Source organism: Pagrus major, chromosome 10 (assembly GCF_040436345.1).
Source record: "Pagrus major chromosome 10, Pma_NU_1.0".
In the NCBI taxonomy this organism is placed as follows: Eukaryota; Metazoa; Chordata; class Actinopteri; order Spariformes; family Sparidae; genus Pagrus; species Pagrus major.
This window is the reverse complement of record NC_133224.1, coordinates 20,543,241-20,558,210: the sequence shown is the minus strand read 5'-3', so window position 1 is coordinate 20,558,210 and position 14,970 is coordinate 20,543,241. Positions and strand designations below refer to the sequence as shown.

Sequence of the window (14,970 nt, the reverse complement as noted above, 5' to 3'; positions counted from 1 at the left end):
AACTTAATGAAAAATCCAATTCCATTGTAATAGACTATTTTGCCATACACACTTTATTTTATCAATTCAATTCTACTATACCATATCATATTCTCTAGTGTGCCATATGTTGTTAAACTTACCTGTTAACTGCTTATTATAAAACATTATTGTAATTTCTAAAACATAACAAAAATCTATTTTATTTACTTCAAAATCAGTTTTGTCCTACAATTTAACATCTTCATCTATCATGTCATATGTATTATTTAACTGAACTACACCATTTGAACAAACATGCAGAACTCTATCGAAAAGTAATTAATCCTGGCATAATCAATTGTGACATACCATAATGTAATCTATCATGTCACATCATATTCTCCTGTAATACACCATTCTCTCATTCTCCATTCAGCATGGGAACCAGCAGCACAGTATAAACAGATTAGTTCAGCATTAGCGCTGGCTGCATCCTGTATACAGTATTTCCTAATCAGGGCAAGGTTATGTCAGGTAGTGAGCGAGCAGCTATGATGTATTCCAGCCCACAGCAGGCAACCCTGGCTGAACCGCGCCTGGCACGCCACTATTGGATAATCGCAGCTGGACAGGAAGTGGTGGAGGCATAAAAAAAATTAAAACGAGAAAAAAGGAAAGAGAAATGTCAGAGAGTAGAGGACGCTCTACTTCCGCTGGTAATGAACTAATGAAAAGAGAGAAAGGAGGAAATTCCCCAAGGGGGGCAACAGGAAGGGTGGGGGCGGCAAATGGAATAGTAACAGTAATTTTGCCTTGTGTGTGTGCGCATGTGCGGGCCGGGCGCTCACGTGTGTGTGTGGAGGAGTACTGTAGGGATCAGTTTACAGTAGTACGCGTGACATGTCTTTCTAGTGAGGCTTTTATTCTAGGAATGTTTGTATTGGTTCAAAGAAGGTGAAGGGGGGCACAGACTTAATTAGGACAGGGAAGGACATACATACACACACACACACACACACACACACACACACACACACACACACACACACACACACCAAAGCATGCAGTCACATACTGACACCAATATTAGCTCCAGGCAGACACCGGCACAAGTGTTGTGTTTCTCACACACTCGCGCAGGGAGCGCTTGCGCGCGCACACACACACACACACACACAACGCCTGCTCCTGTTAGCTCTTTATATATATATATATATATATATATATATATATATATATATATATATATACACATATACACACACACACATTTACAAAATGGGTGTTGACCACAGGACTACTGACAAGTTGAAAGCCCCCAGACCACAACACACTGGACAGGATAACACACTTTGTAGTTCCGAGCTCTGTGTGTTTGTGTGTGTGTTTAACTATGTGAAAGAAGCTAATGGGAGCCGGCATCTGTGTGTGTGTGTGTGTGTGTGTGTTTGTGTGTATGTGTGTGTGTGTGTGTGTGTGCAGAGGAGATAGGCATTGACTGATTAATGCTTGGACAGCAAAGTCACAAGACCCCTGTTCAATACAGTCACCTGTCTATTTCACGATGATGAGATAAAAGAGGGAGGAGAGACGTTGGTGGAAAAAAGAAAAGGAGAGAAAAAAGAGGAGACGAGGAAGAGAAAGAAAGAGAGAAACCTTTTGTGCAAACTGGCATTTAAATCAGCGGAGAGCAAGGGGTGATGATGAAAGAGAGAAAAAACATGGGTGAAGGGGGATGAAGGAGTGGAAAGGGAAGAGAAAAAAAGGAGACAAAGAGACAGAGAAGTAAAAATTAACTACTTTGGTGTTTTGTTTTCCGCGCCGGTGAGCCAGCTGGCTGCCGAGCAGTCAGGGGTATTTAAATTGCCCTGCTCTGACATAAACCACTGATTTTTAAACTAACGTGTTGGGGTTTCCTTTTGTCTCCTAGTAAAATAACAATAGCTTTAATTTCTGAATATTTGCTTTTATGTGAAGCAGTAGCACACACTATATAATGACTAATCTGATGGGAGCTTTCACTCTCCACCTTCAACACAAAATCAGCCTGTACAGGACAAACCTTTTACCTAAAAGGCTCTCTGCAGTCCAGTGCTTGTCTATTTTGGGGCATCCTTCACATGCAAAAGTTTGGGAAGCCCCGTGACATAAACATTCAAGCCTGTCCACAAAGACACAAACACTCACACACATATACACACACAGCCCCAGCTGGAGCACACAAGCTCCCTTTGTGCTGCATTCCTCACGCCTTTTAGCCTTAGCTCCAGCCTTTAGCTTAGCTCCTATCCATCTGCACACACATACACACACACACACACACACACACACACACACAGCAACTTTCTCCTGCTTTTGTCTGCAGAGCGGTAGCGGTGAAACAGCTGAGAGCTTGTGGATAGGAAGCTTGTCTTACCGTGGCCAGGCTCAGGTTGAGCTCAGAGCGAGACACAGGGTCGGCTCAGTGGAGTAAAATCCAAAGGAGGTGTTGTTAGTGAAAGCGTCAGCCAGCTCAGCAGATTCCTACTACCTTTTCCTTCCCTTGCCTTTCCTGCTGCCTGCCTGCCTGCCCGCCCGCCTGCCTGCCTGCCTGCGCTCCCAGCTTTGTGTGTGCCTTGTATTTTCCCTTTAAATTGCACAGGCTGCCTTCCCCCCACCTCCTCAGTGCACGCACACACGCGTACTGAGCCAGCACACAAAACACACACTGCTCCTGAATGTGACACTGTTGTCAAAAGCATTCAGTGCAGTTGTCCTTATTGTTGCTATATTTTTTTTCTCTTATTTTACAACCTGCAAGGCAAAATAAAGAAAAATAAAAACAGACCAAAATAGAAATCCTTTGTCTTTCTTCTTCTCTCCCTCTCTCACTCTACAACAAAAAGTGACTCTCGTTTTAGATCCTCTTCTTCTTTTCCTCTGTCTGTGTTTCCTCACCCTCTCTCTATCTCTCTATATTCTGTCTCGCTTTTTTTCCCACTCAGTAGTCAAACAAAGAAAGGAAAGGAACAGAGCGAGCGCACACACGCGCACAAACACACATACACAACACACATTCGCTCGCTGCTTTCTCTCTCCCTCTTTCACATACACATGCACAGGCTCGGAGCCCAACCCCCCAGCCTGCCTCTCTCTGATTTTTTTTTCACTCCCTGCCTTTCTCTAAACAGCACCTCCCCCCTTTCCACCACCACCCCCCCTCCCTCAGCCTGATCTGGCCTCGTTCTCATTCGTCTACCACCCCTCCCTCTCTTTCCTCCCTCCCTCCCTCTCTCTCTCTCTCTCTCTCCATCCTTCCCCTCCCTACCTCTGTGTGTCAAACAGATGGGATTGCAGAGCAGAAGGAGCCTCTGTGCTCACTCTGCACCTCAATTCCTCTTCTTCATTAGTGTGATGTAAGCCTGATGGAAACATTCTTTGACCTACAGAACACACACTGATGATTAAAAAAACAAAAACAAATCGATACACATGCAGATAACCTTCGATCGGGACTATAAAACTCTGTGAGTTGCAGCGCAGATGTGATTTTATTACACCAACATCTTTGCACCAACATATGCGTGAAGCTGGCGATAATGGTTTAGCATAAAAACCAGCTAACATGTGATACGATGAGAACAATGGCGGCAGGTTCAGTGTCCTGATCTGATACGACATGACCAGTGTAAGACTTGGTAACTCTTTTCCTGCATTGCTCACTTCTGTCAGCATGAGTTTAATGTTTTGATTGGATTTACTACATCTAATTTCTGGTTCTAATTAAATGAATTAGATTAGATGATTGCTTTAGGTCCATTTCCCCTTTGCAAACTGAGTTTTGTGTACTCTTTTGGCCAACTTTGGACCTTAAAGCTCATTTCCGCATCATTACAGCTTTGGTCTTATTTTCATAGTTTTGTTCGTCATATACATCAGTTATGATTAAATTTTACTCACAAGAGTAATTGCTGATATGGGAAAATGACTCACTGCACACAAAAAATGTGCACATCTACAACTATTCCAAGTACAGTAGGTCAAAGTCGAGCCAGGAAGTTTGTCTGTAAATGGATGTCAACAACAGACAATTTAGGTAATATCATTACTGTCTGCCATCATTTTCTCTTCCAAGTTCATTTGACAGACCGTCTGATTGTCTGACTGCTCATGTTTCTTGCTTAGTTGTACCTCTTTGTATCATCAAGGAATGATACCCATCACTTGACATTTGCAACAAAGCAATAACTTTCCAGATCAATACTGCTTAGGGTGCAACTTGAGATGTCGGACAAATGAACATACAACCAAACTATTCAAAATGACATTTAGAAAGTCTGATATAATAATAATTATTATTCTTATGATTGCACTTTACTAAATGTGTTCGTACAAAATGTACTGCATTTACAGTTGGCACATAAACTATGTTTAAGTTCTACAGAGCTTTCAAGCTGGGACAGTGGAACAGTACTGCCCACTTGTTAGCAATTTACACACACACACACACACACACACACACACACACACGCTTCATGTTTCCTTTTCTTCACAGAGAGATGTTTCCTATAGCTCACGTTCAGACACACACACACACACACACACACACACACACACACAGCGTGCCCTCTTGAGTGCCGGCCACGTGCAGGAAGATGGAATTCCAGAGTGGAGAGAAAAAGTACAGTTGGAAAGCCAGGAGAGAGAGAGAGAGTGGGGCGGGTGGGGGTGACGGTATGGAAAATACAGCATGGAGCCACTGCACTCTCTGACCAGGGCATAGGCTGGAGGAAATATAGGCTCTATTACTGCACTCACTGACTCCTATAGACCGCCCCCCCCCCCTCTCCCCCCTCTCTCCATAGAGAAGCCAGGGCACCAGGAGCCACAGCTCCAGACTGCATGACCAGAATGGAGAGGTAACAGAAAACACGGAGACAAAAACCTTGAGGGCAGAACTGAGGAGTTTCCATAAAATCCACAGCTGGGTTTGTGCCAGTTGCTGAATGTGTCTGCCCTCAGAAAGAGGTTAATTTCATCTCAGCTCCTGCTGTATAGCATGCATACATGTTCTAAAGCTGCCTGTTTGAAGGCATCACAGAACATCTGCAGTGGAAATGTCTTATAGTTGATCACCACTTATAATTAGTTTGATCTCATAAGCTTGAGTTATAAGATCTTTGAACTCTGCACATAGTTTGCATTTTTTAACCTGCTGGTGAAAGTGCTGGTATCTAAGCTTCCATCTGGTGTGTACATTCTCAGTGATAAAACTACCACCTCATGTTCATTGCGTCTTTGTCTATTTTCACCAGTTTATACTGTTCAATCCACTTCCTAAAGTAAAACAAATAGACACTGAAAAAAAAAAAAAAAAAAACATATAATGAAACCTTTTATGCTCTACAGAAACAAAGCAGATTTTAGCTGCTTTTGGTATTTTGTATTATTCAACTTTGAAAGCTCTCTATTAACATCTAAGTTATATGGCAGAAGAAAGTTGTTTGAACAAAGGGAATCACTGGATGTCAACTGTATGTGTTGACTTCAGGTGTCTGCCAGGATACATGGAAACATTACTCTGTGTAGGGATGCAGATAATAGCTTTCTGGGTTACTAGCTAACAGAGGCTTAAGAAAAGCCAATGATAGCTTCCAAGCACATTTGCAGTCTGGTGCATCAAACAACCCTCATTGGTGGAGCAGTGAAGAAAATTTGAAGAGAAAGTTTACACTATATATTTAGTTAAATCATTTAAATGTTTTAGAACCCTATCTTAACATCTGCACACAACAAGGGTGCATGATTACAGACTTTGATTGACAGAAGCACTGTTCAGACTTCAGCCTATAAAGTAAAAAAAAATCTGGAAGGTATTGCTTGGACCATTTTTGAGTATTTACACAAACACAGCACTTGTCAAGGAGTTTGTCCCTAATAAACACAAGGAGAAACTGCAAACCTCACACACACAGGTCAACATCAAGATTCAAACTGAGGAACATTTCTTCACCAGGTTCACACTGGGCAAAGAGTTTTTTGCTTCTGATGAGGTCTAAACTCACAACCTAATCTTGTAGATGACACACAGTACAACTGCATGAGATCATATACTCAAGTCAATAGTTCATGATTATCCATCTTTCATGTCTAGAGTACTGCCTGGGGCTCTGAATGTTCTGTAATCAAGCACAACAAAATAACAAATGAACCAGCGTACACGCGGAGCACCAACCAAACCTCTCAGGTTTAACATCTTATCATATTTTATCACATTTACACAAAGATGTTTTCTCACTATCAGGCAATTATTCCCCTATCACATCCAACAGGTGATAATTGTTTGCTGACAGCAGTTGTATGGAGCTGCATGTCAGTGTAAAGAACATGCCTTCACTCCAAAACTAACCCCAAAGCCGAGGCTGTAAATAAAAACAATTTATCTTGTTAAATGAGGGCATAAAGCGAACAAAGGGGAAATTAAACAAGGTGAGTCAGTGACAGAGAGCAAAGAGCGGAGGAGGAAACCACCCAGGGAGGGTGAAGGAGGAGGAGAGAAGGCCAGTCAATATGGTGGCACGTTACATAATTCTCCCGCTGTATTGATTTATCGCCTTGCTGATTTGGCCCCTAGCCAGTATGCAATAGCATTTGTAATATTTGAGCTGGAGCCCAGACGGAGAGAGAGGGAGGGAAAGAGAGACATAGATGGCGAGGGCAGATAGATGGCGACTGATAGAGAGGACAGTGAAAAAGAGAGAAAAAAGAGGTGGAAGCAGAGAGAGGCTGGGAATTTTGGGATGCAGCCAAAGTGACACCGATAAAAAGAGCGAAGAGAGAGGAAGTAGTGACGGATAATGAAAAGAGACAGAAGGAAACAAAGCATCTAAGAGAGCATTTAATTGAGCGAAATGGAAATAGCTGAGATTCAGGGGAGAGGAAACAAGTGCAAGCCGGGATGAAGAGATAGCGACAGATCGAGTGAAGGCGGGAGAAAAAGAATGTGTGTCAGCGAGTGCACTGCAGGTTATCCTTGTTGCTGTAATCAGTAGTGTTATATAAGAGCCAGCAGCACAGCCCGACACACTGGTTCTGCAGGACAGAAAGGGTTTACTGCACACACACTACACACACAGTATGTCTTCAAACACTGGGAACATGAAGTGCCTGTGGCCACATATGCTGGATATAAACCTCAACAGCATTCACAGGTTGCTCTGAAAGTACATCCACACTAGCTGGCTAAATTTAAAAAAGACACCTTTACTCTCTCTTAGGTTTGGCTCTCTATCTGCACAACTTTTTGACATTGGATTCCTTTTTTTTTTAAACTGACATCTCAGCACCATGCACATTTCACGCAGTGATTGGTCAGGTGGTCAAGCTCTATTTTCTTCATTCTTTGCACAACTTTTTCTGTCAATTTTCACCTGTACAACTGAATACAAACACAATGGATGCCTTTAAAGAAAGACTGTCCAAAAGTCTGCGCTATTATCCCCATTTAAACAATTACCGCGTGTCACCCAACTGTATGATGACAGGCTTCTCACCCAGCCAACAAAAGTGGCTGTTGGTAATAGCTATTAATATTTTTGTCAGCTGTGATCGGACAGCACTTGGTACGACCAAGTTTGTTTGATCAAAACCTGACCTTTGGTGAAAGGAAGAAGTAAACCCAGCTAGTACATGGTTGGGGCTAGCATTTATGCTAGGGTATATTAAAATAGTATTCCTGGTACAGTATAAATAGTATATAGTTGGCCATATAGAACAGAAGGAGTCAGAGCTGAGGTGTAAACCAGATGAAACTTAGCAGAGTAACCGGGCTGTGTCCGTTCACTGATTGTTGGTTGTAATGTACTATAGAACAAGAGTAAGTATTTAAGCAGCTTTCCTATTACTTAGAATGAAGGTCTTTACAAAAGACCTTGCGTGAATGGTTGTAATTTTCACATTAACAGCATTTTCAAAATTAGCCGACTAAAGTGTGGATGTAATCACACACACTGTTCCTCATGATTCCCTTCATGCAGGAGCATCAAGGATTCTGCTTCCTCCTCCTCCATCCCTCCTCTCCCCTCTGGCACTTCCTCCGTGTTGTGACATCTCTCTTTCACTCCCTCTCTCTGCATCTCTGGATGAACTACAGACGGATGAGGGGAAGGAAGCGGAGATAAAGGCAGAAAACTAGATTAATGGGCTGAATGGGGCACAGAGAGGGAGAGAAAATGGGAGAAGATGGAGGAGAGAAAAAGTAGAGTAAGAGAGGGAGAGGGAGGCTGAGCTACAACAGGCCTTCCTTGTGCTACTGTGAATAATTTACTTTATTCCCCACTCTCTCTCCCTTTTTAAAGATATATTCAAGTTACATCCAACTGGGGGAGGGGGGTTATGGGTGTGAGCTGATTAATTGCCAATTAATGTTTAACGACGTACAGCTGTGTTCAATTAACACTGGTTTAGGCACCATCTCTCCCGACAACCCCACCCCCCCTTCTCTCCCTCCATCAGATATCTTTCCCTCTCCTTCTGCTGTTGATTCCTCACTTCAGCAAGTCTTACTCGAGAGAGATGGGGAGAAAAAGAGAGGTTGATCTGTTGAAATTAAGAAGCTGACTGGAGACAGCCGTATTCCATCAATTACTGCAAAAACTTACATGCTGACTTGAAGCACTTTTTTGGTCCGTGATGAATGTATCTAATAAGTATGCGTAAATGCAAATGTGTCAGAAGAGGGCTGGCAATGAACGTGCATGTTCTTGACATTTTCTTGCTTTTATATGATGATTTGATAGGGTTACCCATAACATCCTTCTTTGTGAGGATACACATAAACCTCTCTGTGGATAAACAACAAGAAATTGGGCATTTAACAAATATTTTGGGGAAAACGGGTGTATTAGGCGCATCCTATAATCTTATCTAAAGCAGTAACTTCCTGAAGTCTCTGTTGGTTGGCTTCCATTCATTGCTAAGCAGTGGGCTGACTTTAGCCTTATATTTACTGGACAGATATGAATTGATCTTCTAATTTGCTCTTGGCAAAGAGTGTATACGTGTTTTTCCAAAAATGTCAAACTATTGCATTAATAGTTCAGTTTTGGTGGTTTGGAGGTTCTGAAAGATGGTAATGATCTGATGGATGAAATCATGTCCAAGAAAACCGATTACTCATCAGTTGTTGAAAAACTCTTTCCAGCTTCCTGGTGGATGTTCAGTTGTGACATTAAGTAAGTCTATTTTTATTCACTTCAAACTGAGCGATGGAAAACACCTCATTTGCATTTTTACTTTTTTGCAATGTTTAAAAAGTTTGCATAAAATTCCCTTGACAGCTGGATGTAAACATAACTAGATTTGAGAGAGAGGGTGGCCTGGCCAGAAAAAACTTCAATCAAACTAAACTTATTTGACTGGGAGCGCAGAGCTCAGACTGTACACATTTTCAACATCCATCCTATGACTTGCTACACTGTGGGAGAAATTAGCACCTTCTTTGACAAATAAGCTTAATTTACCCAAACTGCAACAGCCTTTTAAGAAAATCTGCAACTTTGCAAGTGCTATTGATATGCTTCAGCCTTAAACTGAACACTCATGCTGCAGTTTCATCCTATTTGCAGTCAAGAAATACTGCTGTCATGGGTGAGAAATCACCATGCAAACAAAACAATCAATTCAGTGATACAATTTGTATGCAAACATTTGCACATGCGCAGGGCAATCTGCTAAAAATAGATGACTGACTCATTTTGCATGGCCAGGAGACAAGCTTGCCTTTTTTCCCCCTGGTGTGTCAAGTACAATTTTAGGAACATACTGGCAAACAGGGAAAGGAAGAAAGCAGCATGGAGATCAGGAATGATGTTTTCAACAATTTTTGATCGCTGCTTTAACAGAGACAGACTGAAAACAATTTATGTACTTCATTGCGTGTCAGGCATCGGCCAAAAAAAAGGGGCGAAAATTAGTGTGTTTGCCCAATTGTCATGTTTACATCACAGCCGGAGCTGGAGCCAAAATATACCTGTGACTACTTCAGAGTCATTTGACCTGGGAATGAATGCCAATTGTATCCTTTCCCATTCAAGACAAAGCCAGATATAATTGGGGGTTAATGGCTTTTTTCATCCAGTGTTAAAGGGGTATTAGATTAAAAAGTCATCTCATATGTTGTGATCGATTGTCACATGATAGCATCCAAACTAAACTACTTACCTGACCTTTGGTAAACTACTTTGATCCATTACCTACATCCACAACTGTACATTCTGTGATTTACAATCATATATTTCATTATTTTTTTATTTTTTCCAACCATCTGATGCCTTTGTTATCTACTGGCATAGAGCAATCATGTTCTGTAGTTTGATATAAATGAATGTGCTGTGTGCACTTCTTAAATGTCAACTGTTACCTTTTCTATGTCATTTGCAGTTGCCAACACAGACAAGTCCCCCGTGCATAACCACATGACAAAGATTTCATCAGTTTCAAGCTCAAGCAGAACTGTATGTTGTGATGTGCAATGGATTCAGCACAGATTGCTGGTGAACCCGCTGACACCGAGACATTTGAATTCTCCACCATGCCTCCATTTGCCCTCCAACCCTTTGCAAGCAAAGACCCACGGGGCTCGCAAGTTTGATGCCTTCTTTTTTCTTTTCCTCTCATCCTCCTCTTTCTTCCTCCCGCCTTATCTCTTTCTTCCCGCCGTTCATCTGATTCATCATGTGCCTGGAGCCTCTCCCTCCCTCTCTGTCCGGGAAAAAAATCATCAACTTCACTCACTCCTGATTCAGATTTGGTGCACTGTCTGTGTACAGTGCTTTCACTGTGGGAATCAGATTCCAGAACCCGTCTGACTGGACTAGTCCATGGTCATTACACAACACACACTCACACACACACAAACAGTGTGATCATAATATATGTAAATATGATAGAGGAGAATGAGGAGACAGAGCGCAAAAAGGCATGCACTGTATTGCATCCTTCTGCTGAAGTGAGTGTGTGTTTGTGCAGCCATGTGTGACTGCTGGTGTGTATGTACTATATGTATGAGTGTGTTTGTCTGTCTGTCTGTCTGTCTCGTTTCTTTCTGCTTTGGCTTTCATCACAATCTGATACCTCCACCCATCTGTTCACAAAGGAGAGAGGGAGAGAAGAAGAGAGGAGAGGTGTGAGCATGCAGAGTTGGCTATCACTCTTCATCCCTGCTCCTCCTCTTCCTCTATATCTGCTCTCTTTCTTTGTCCCCTACCTCTCTGCCTGTTTCCTCCTCCACATCCTCTTCCTCCTCTCCTCTAATCCCTCCTCCTCCTCCTCCTCCTCCTCTACCTCCTGCCTGTCTCTCTTCCATTCCTCCTTTCATCTTCAGATACAGGCAGAATGGAGCTCAGCTTCCTCTAAAGACCCAGCAGGTGTGTGGTGTGTCTAATTGTACGCAAGTGTGTGTGTGTGTGTGTTAGCGTGCAAAATGTGCTTTAAAGTCTTGCGCCTGAGAGCTTTCTTTCTATGAAGTCACATTGTGCCTGTGTTTGTAGCTACTGTATGTGTGTGTTCGCTCTGAGTGTGTGTGTGTGTGTGTGTGTGTGTGTGTTGGAGATATCTTGTTTCCTCAGGGGAGTCCAGGCCCATTTCCACTGTCTGCTGTAGCCAACCAACCCAGCAGTGCATCGATAATCTATTAGGGTAGAAATACACACACACACACACACACACACACACACGCTTGTTTCTCTTACCTGCCACTGCTGAGCACAGTCTGGGTGTGTGCTGACTGTAACTGGGTGGGCCAGATATTGGCTGTACCTGAAAAACATGCACACCACCGATATAAGAAATCATAAACACATAAATACCACATTTATCAATGACACTGGCAAATATATTGTCGGGAGTTGTGCTATGCTGAAGTGAATAGCCTGCCACATCTATTGCATTACATTCCCTTGCACAGATTTGCACATTTGCCAATTGGTCAAAAGCATGTAGCTGTTTTGAACTACTTTATATACTATACAGTTAAGTTCTGAGCTGAGGGGTCTGGTAAAATACAACAACGGGCTTCAACTACACATTGCTTAAAAGAGGTCAAGAGACAGAAAGGTTGCAAACCACTGGATTAATTAATCAAGTTTATAATATTTTTCAAGTGAAATCTTGAGCTGAAAAGTAACAAGTTTATTTGTCAAATTAATGGAGTCAAATATTGAGCATGAATTTTGAAACACTCAAGTAAGGTACCTCAAAACTGTACTTAAGTTAATGTATTTAGTTACTGTCTACAACTGCCCATATGAGATTGTTGTACATCTCATTAAAAAAACATGATTCACAAATTTGCTGCTACAACAGCCTCCGTTCCCCTGGGAAGGCTTTCCACAAGATTTTGAGCCCTAGCTGCAGGGATTTGCTCCCATTCGACAAGGCCATTCTTACACCTGGCGTTCCAGTTCATCCAAAGGGTGTTGGACAGGGTCAGGGCTCTGTGCCGGTCAATCAATTTTTACCTGCCAAACTCAAAAAACACCTTTCTTTATGGAGTGTATCATAGAGGACTACAGTGTTTACCAAGTGCATTTTTCTGCCATACACCCCAAAAATACTATGACTGATATCAAAGCAAAATGGCTCTCATGATAATATCATGATAAGAAATATGAATGCTCAAAATTCAAATGACCACAATGCAACAAATTTGCTGTGAAATTTGGTCATGGAAGCACTTGAAAAGAACAAAGTGCTTTAAACGAGTGACCTTGATTGAACATATAGCACAAGCACAGTTGCAAATTTAAACACGCAGACAGACAAAATATTAACTACAAAGACAAGAAGACAATATAGCAGAAAATGTGCAGAGGCGGTTGAAGAATACACAGGACCTGATGTAATTCTCAATGTACATATGAAAATAGACACACAGATACTAAGGCAAACAGAACCCAATGTACTGACCAATCACGCAGAGTGATAATGATTACAGCTACCTGACAAGTTGTACACCCACTGTTATTATATCCTTAGACATAAAAAACACACACACACACGCAGGCTTGGAAAAAATCTTAACAGACCCGCACAAATAACACAAGGCCAGACAAAACACATAAACAAGATACCAGCATGATGTAAGAAGGCGCAATATCAGACATCACCATAATTAAAGCTAAAGCCTGTTTATCGACCAGTTAAGTAGGACAGAAGGAGCTCAGCCCCAAAGATGCAGCTTGTTTACAATAACACAGCCGTACACAGATAGTGTAACAGCATTTTAAACACCATGCTGCTGCCAGCCTATATTTATTGTAGCCATATACAGAACACCACTAGGTTTTTGGGCCTACAGGGGGTCAAGTAAAGTCCAGAAGGACTGTAGAAATATTGCTGTCATAGACGGCTACAACATACTTTAAAATGCAAAAATGAAATGCAACAAAAAGCTCAAATATATGATTTTAGCTAGAATAAAAGCTAGTTTGTTTGATCTAAGTTTGCCTTAGTTAAGACAAATTAGCATCAACTGACACCTTTAGAGAAATGTACTGAACAACAGAATACTCACTTCAATATCTGTTTCAAGGTACGTTTGAAATCAACAAGTAATGTAATGCACATGACTACATGCTAGACTAGATGCTAGTGTTACTTGACTTTCAACTAGTTAAAAATAAAGGCTGGAGACTTATTGTAAAAGCTTAAAACTGCCAATATGATTGGTAGACAACAAATGCCTGGAATATAACAAAAGTATTAAAAACGTGCGATTGTGGATCAGGATGCAAATTATGAATCTTGGCATAAATGTCTCAGAGAGGAGGTAGCACATCCTGTTGAGGCTGATGTTGTATTGTTTAGTAAATATTTTTCACCTTAATTGTGAACAAAAATTGGTCATGCTGTCACAAATTCAAACCCCTAAGCCTAAAACCTAAGCAATCATTTCAGGTAAACCCTTAAATATTCCATCATCTACCATTTTCCTCTTTGAATAATCCCTGGATTCCTGCTTTTTGGAATTCCTCCACAGATTATCCCTTTGCTTAAACCACTCCAGGGCCATGAGGAGGGGGAGGTGGAGGACTAGGATGGGGAGGGGGAGAAGAGGGGAGTCTTGTTTTAAGAAGTTGGATGTCTGTGAATCTTGCTGGGCTTGCAATTCCCCCTGCGGACATGTTTTGTGCACGTCGAGGAATGCGCTAGCTCCATCCCTCTATTGTAACCCCCCTTCTCCCATCCTCTGTCTCCCTCTTTTCCTTCTCCTCCTTTCTTTCTCCTTCTTTAGGGAACAGAGGCATGTAGGTAGACACAGACAGCCAGGCTAACTCACAACAGCTCCCGTGATCTGCCTGACAACAGCCTGAGGGCCCACACATGGGCAGACGTACAGACACACATGCACACAGTCACAACAGAGAGGGGAAAAAAGAGACCAAAGAAGGGCCCCGGGACTGAGCCTTGAGGCACTCCCAACCTGGTGACACAGCAGCTTCCCTCAAGGCCCCCGGCCGGTAAGCCTAACTAACCACCGGTTGGAAACTGCTCCGCTCCTGTTTGCTAACTGCCTTTGTTTGGCAGAAAACAATGACTAGCCCCTGCTCTCTAATTTTCAGGGGAGTTGGCTCATTCCTCTGCGTGGAATGTACAGTGGGAGCAGCTTGCATTTCATGAGGGGTGGAGAGATCCGTGATGAGGGGGGTGGTTATCCCGCCAGAGTGGGACTGCATTGAGGAAAGGGTGAGTGAGTTTAGCTGCTATTTTTAGATGACATGTCATTTTAAACTTGTGGTGTGTTCCTGTACTGTGGTCAAGGAATGAAACACTAGTATACGTGGACATGTACTGTACTCAGATGTCTGTACAACCTGCAAAGTGGCACTCCAATAAAACTTAGTGACCAAACCTGCTGTACTTTGGCAGAGCAGCAGTCTTACCCAATGCACACAGACAAATCTACTTCCAAACAAGAAGTAATGTGAACAAAGGACAAGTTAAACAATAAAAAAATCAGAATGTGCAAGA

General features: G+C 42.2%; 1 protein-coding gene across 3 annotated transcripts in view; it reads right to left on the bottom strand.

Moving 5' to 3' along the window:
* Positions 1-14,970, bottom strand: part of kdm6ba (lysine (K)-specific demethylase 6B, a) — a 100,535-nt gene that overhangs the window by 50,927 nt on the left and 34,638 nt on the right. For 2 of the 3 annotated variants that reach the window (XM_073474514.1, XM_073474515.1), the window contains one exon: positions 11,691-11,757. The gene's annotated coding sequence lies outside the window, so the exon portion shown is untranslated. Of the gene's footprint in view, positions 1-2,377; positions 2,539-11,690; positions 11,758-14,970 lie in introns of those variants that run through there. The other variant, XM_073474516.1, reaches the window with a different exon arrangement.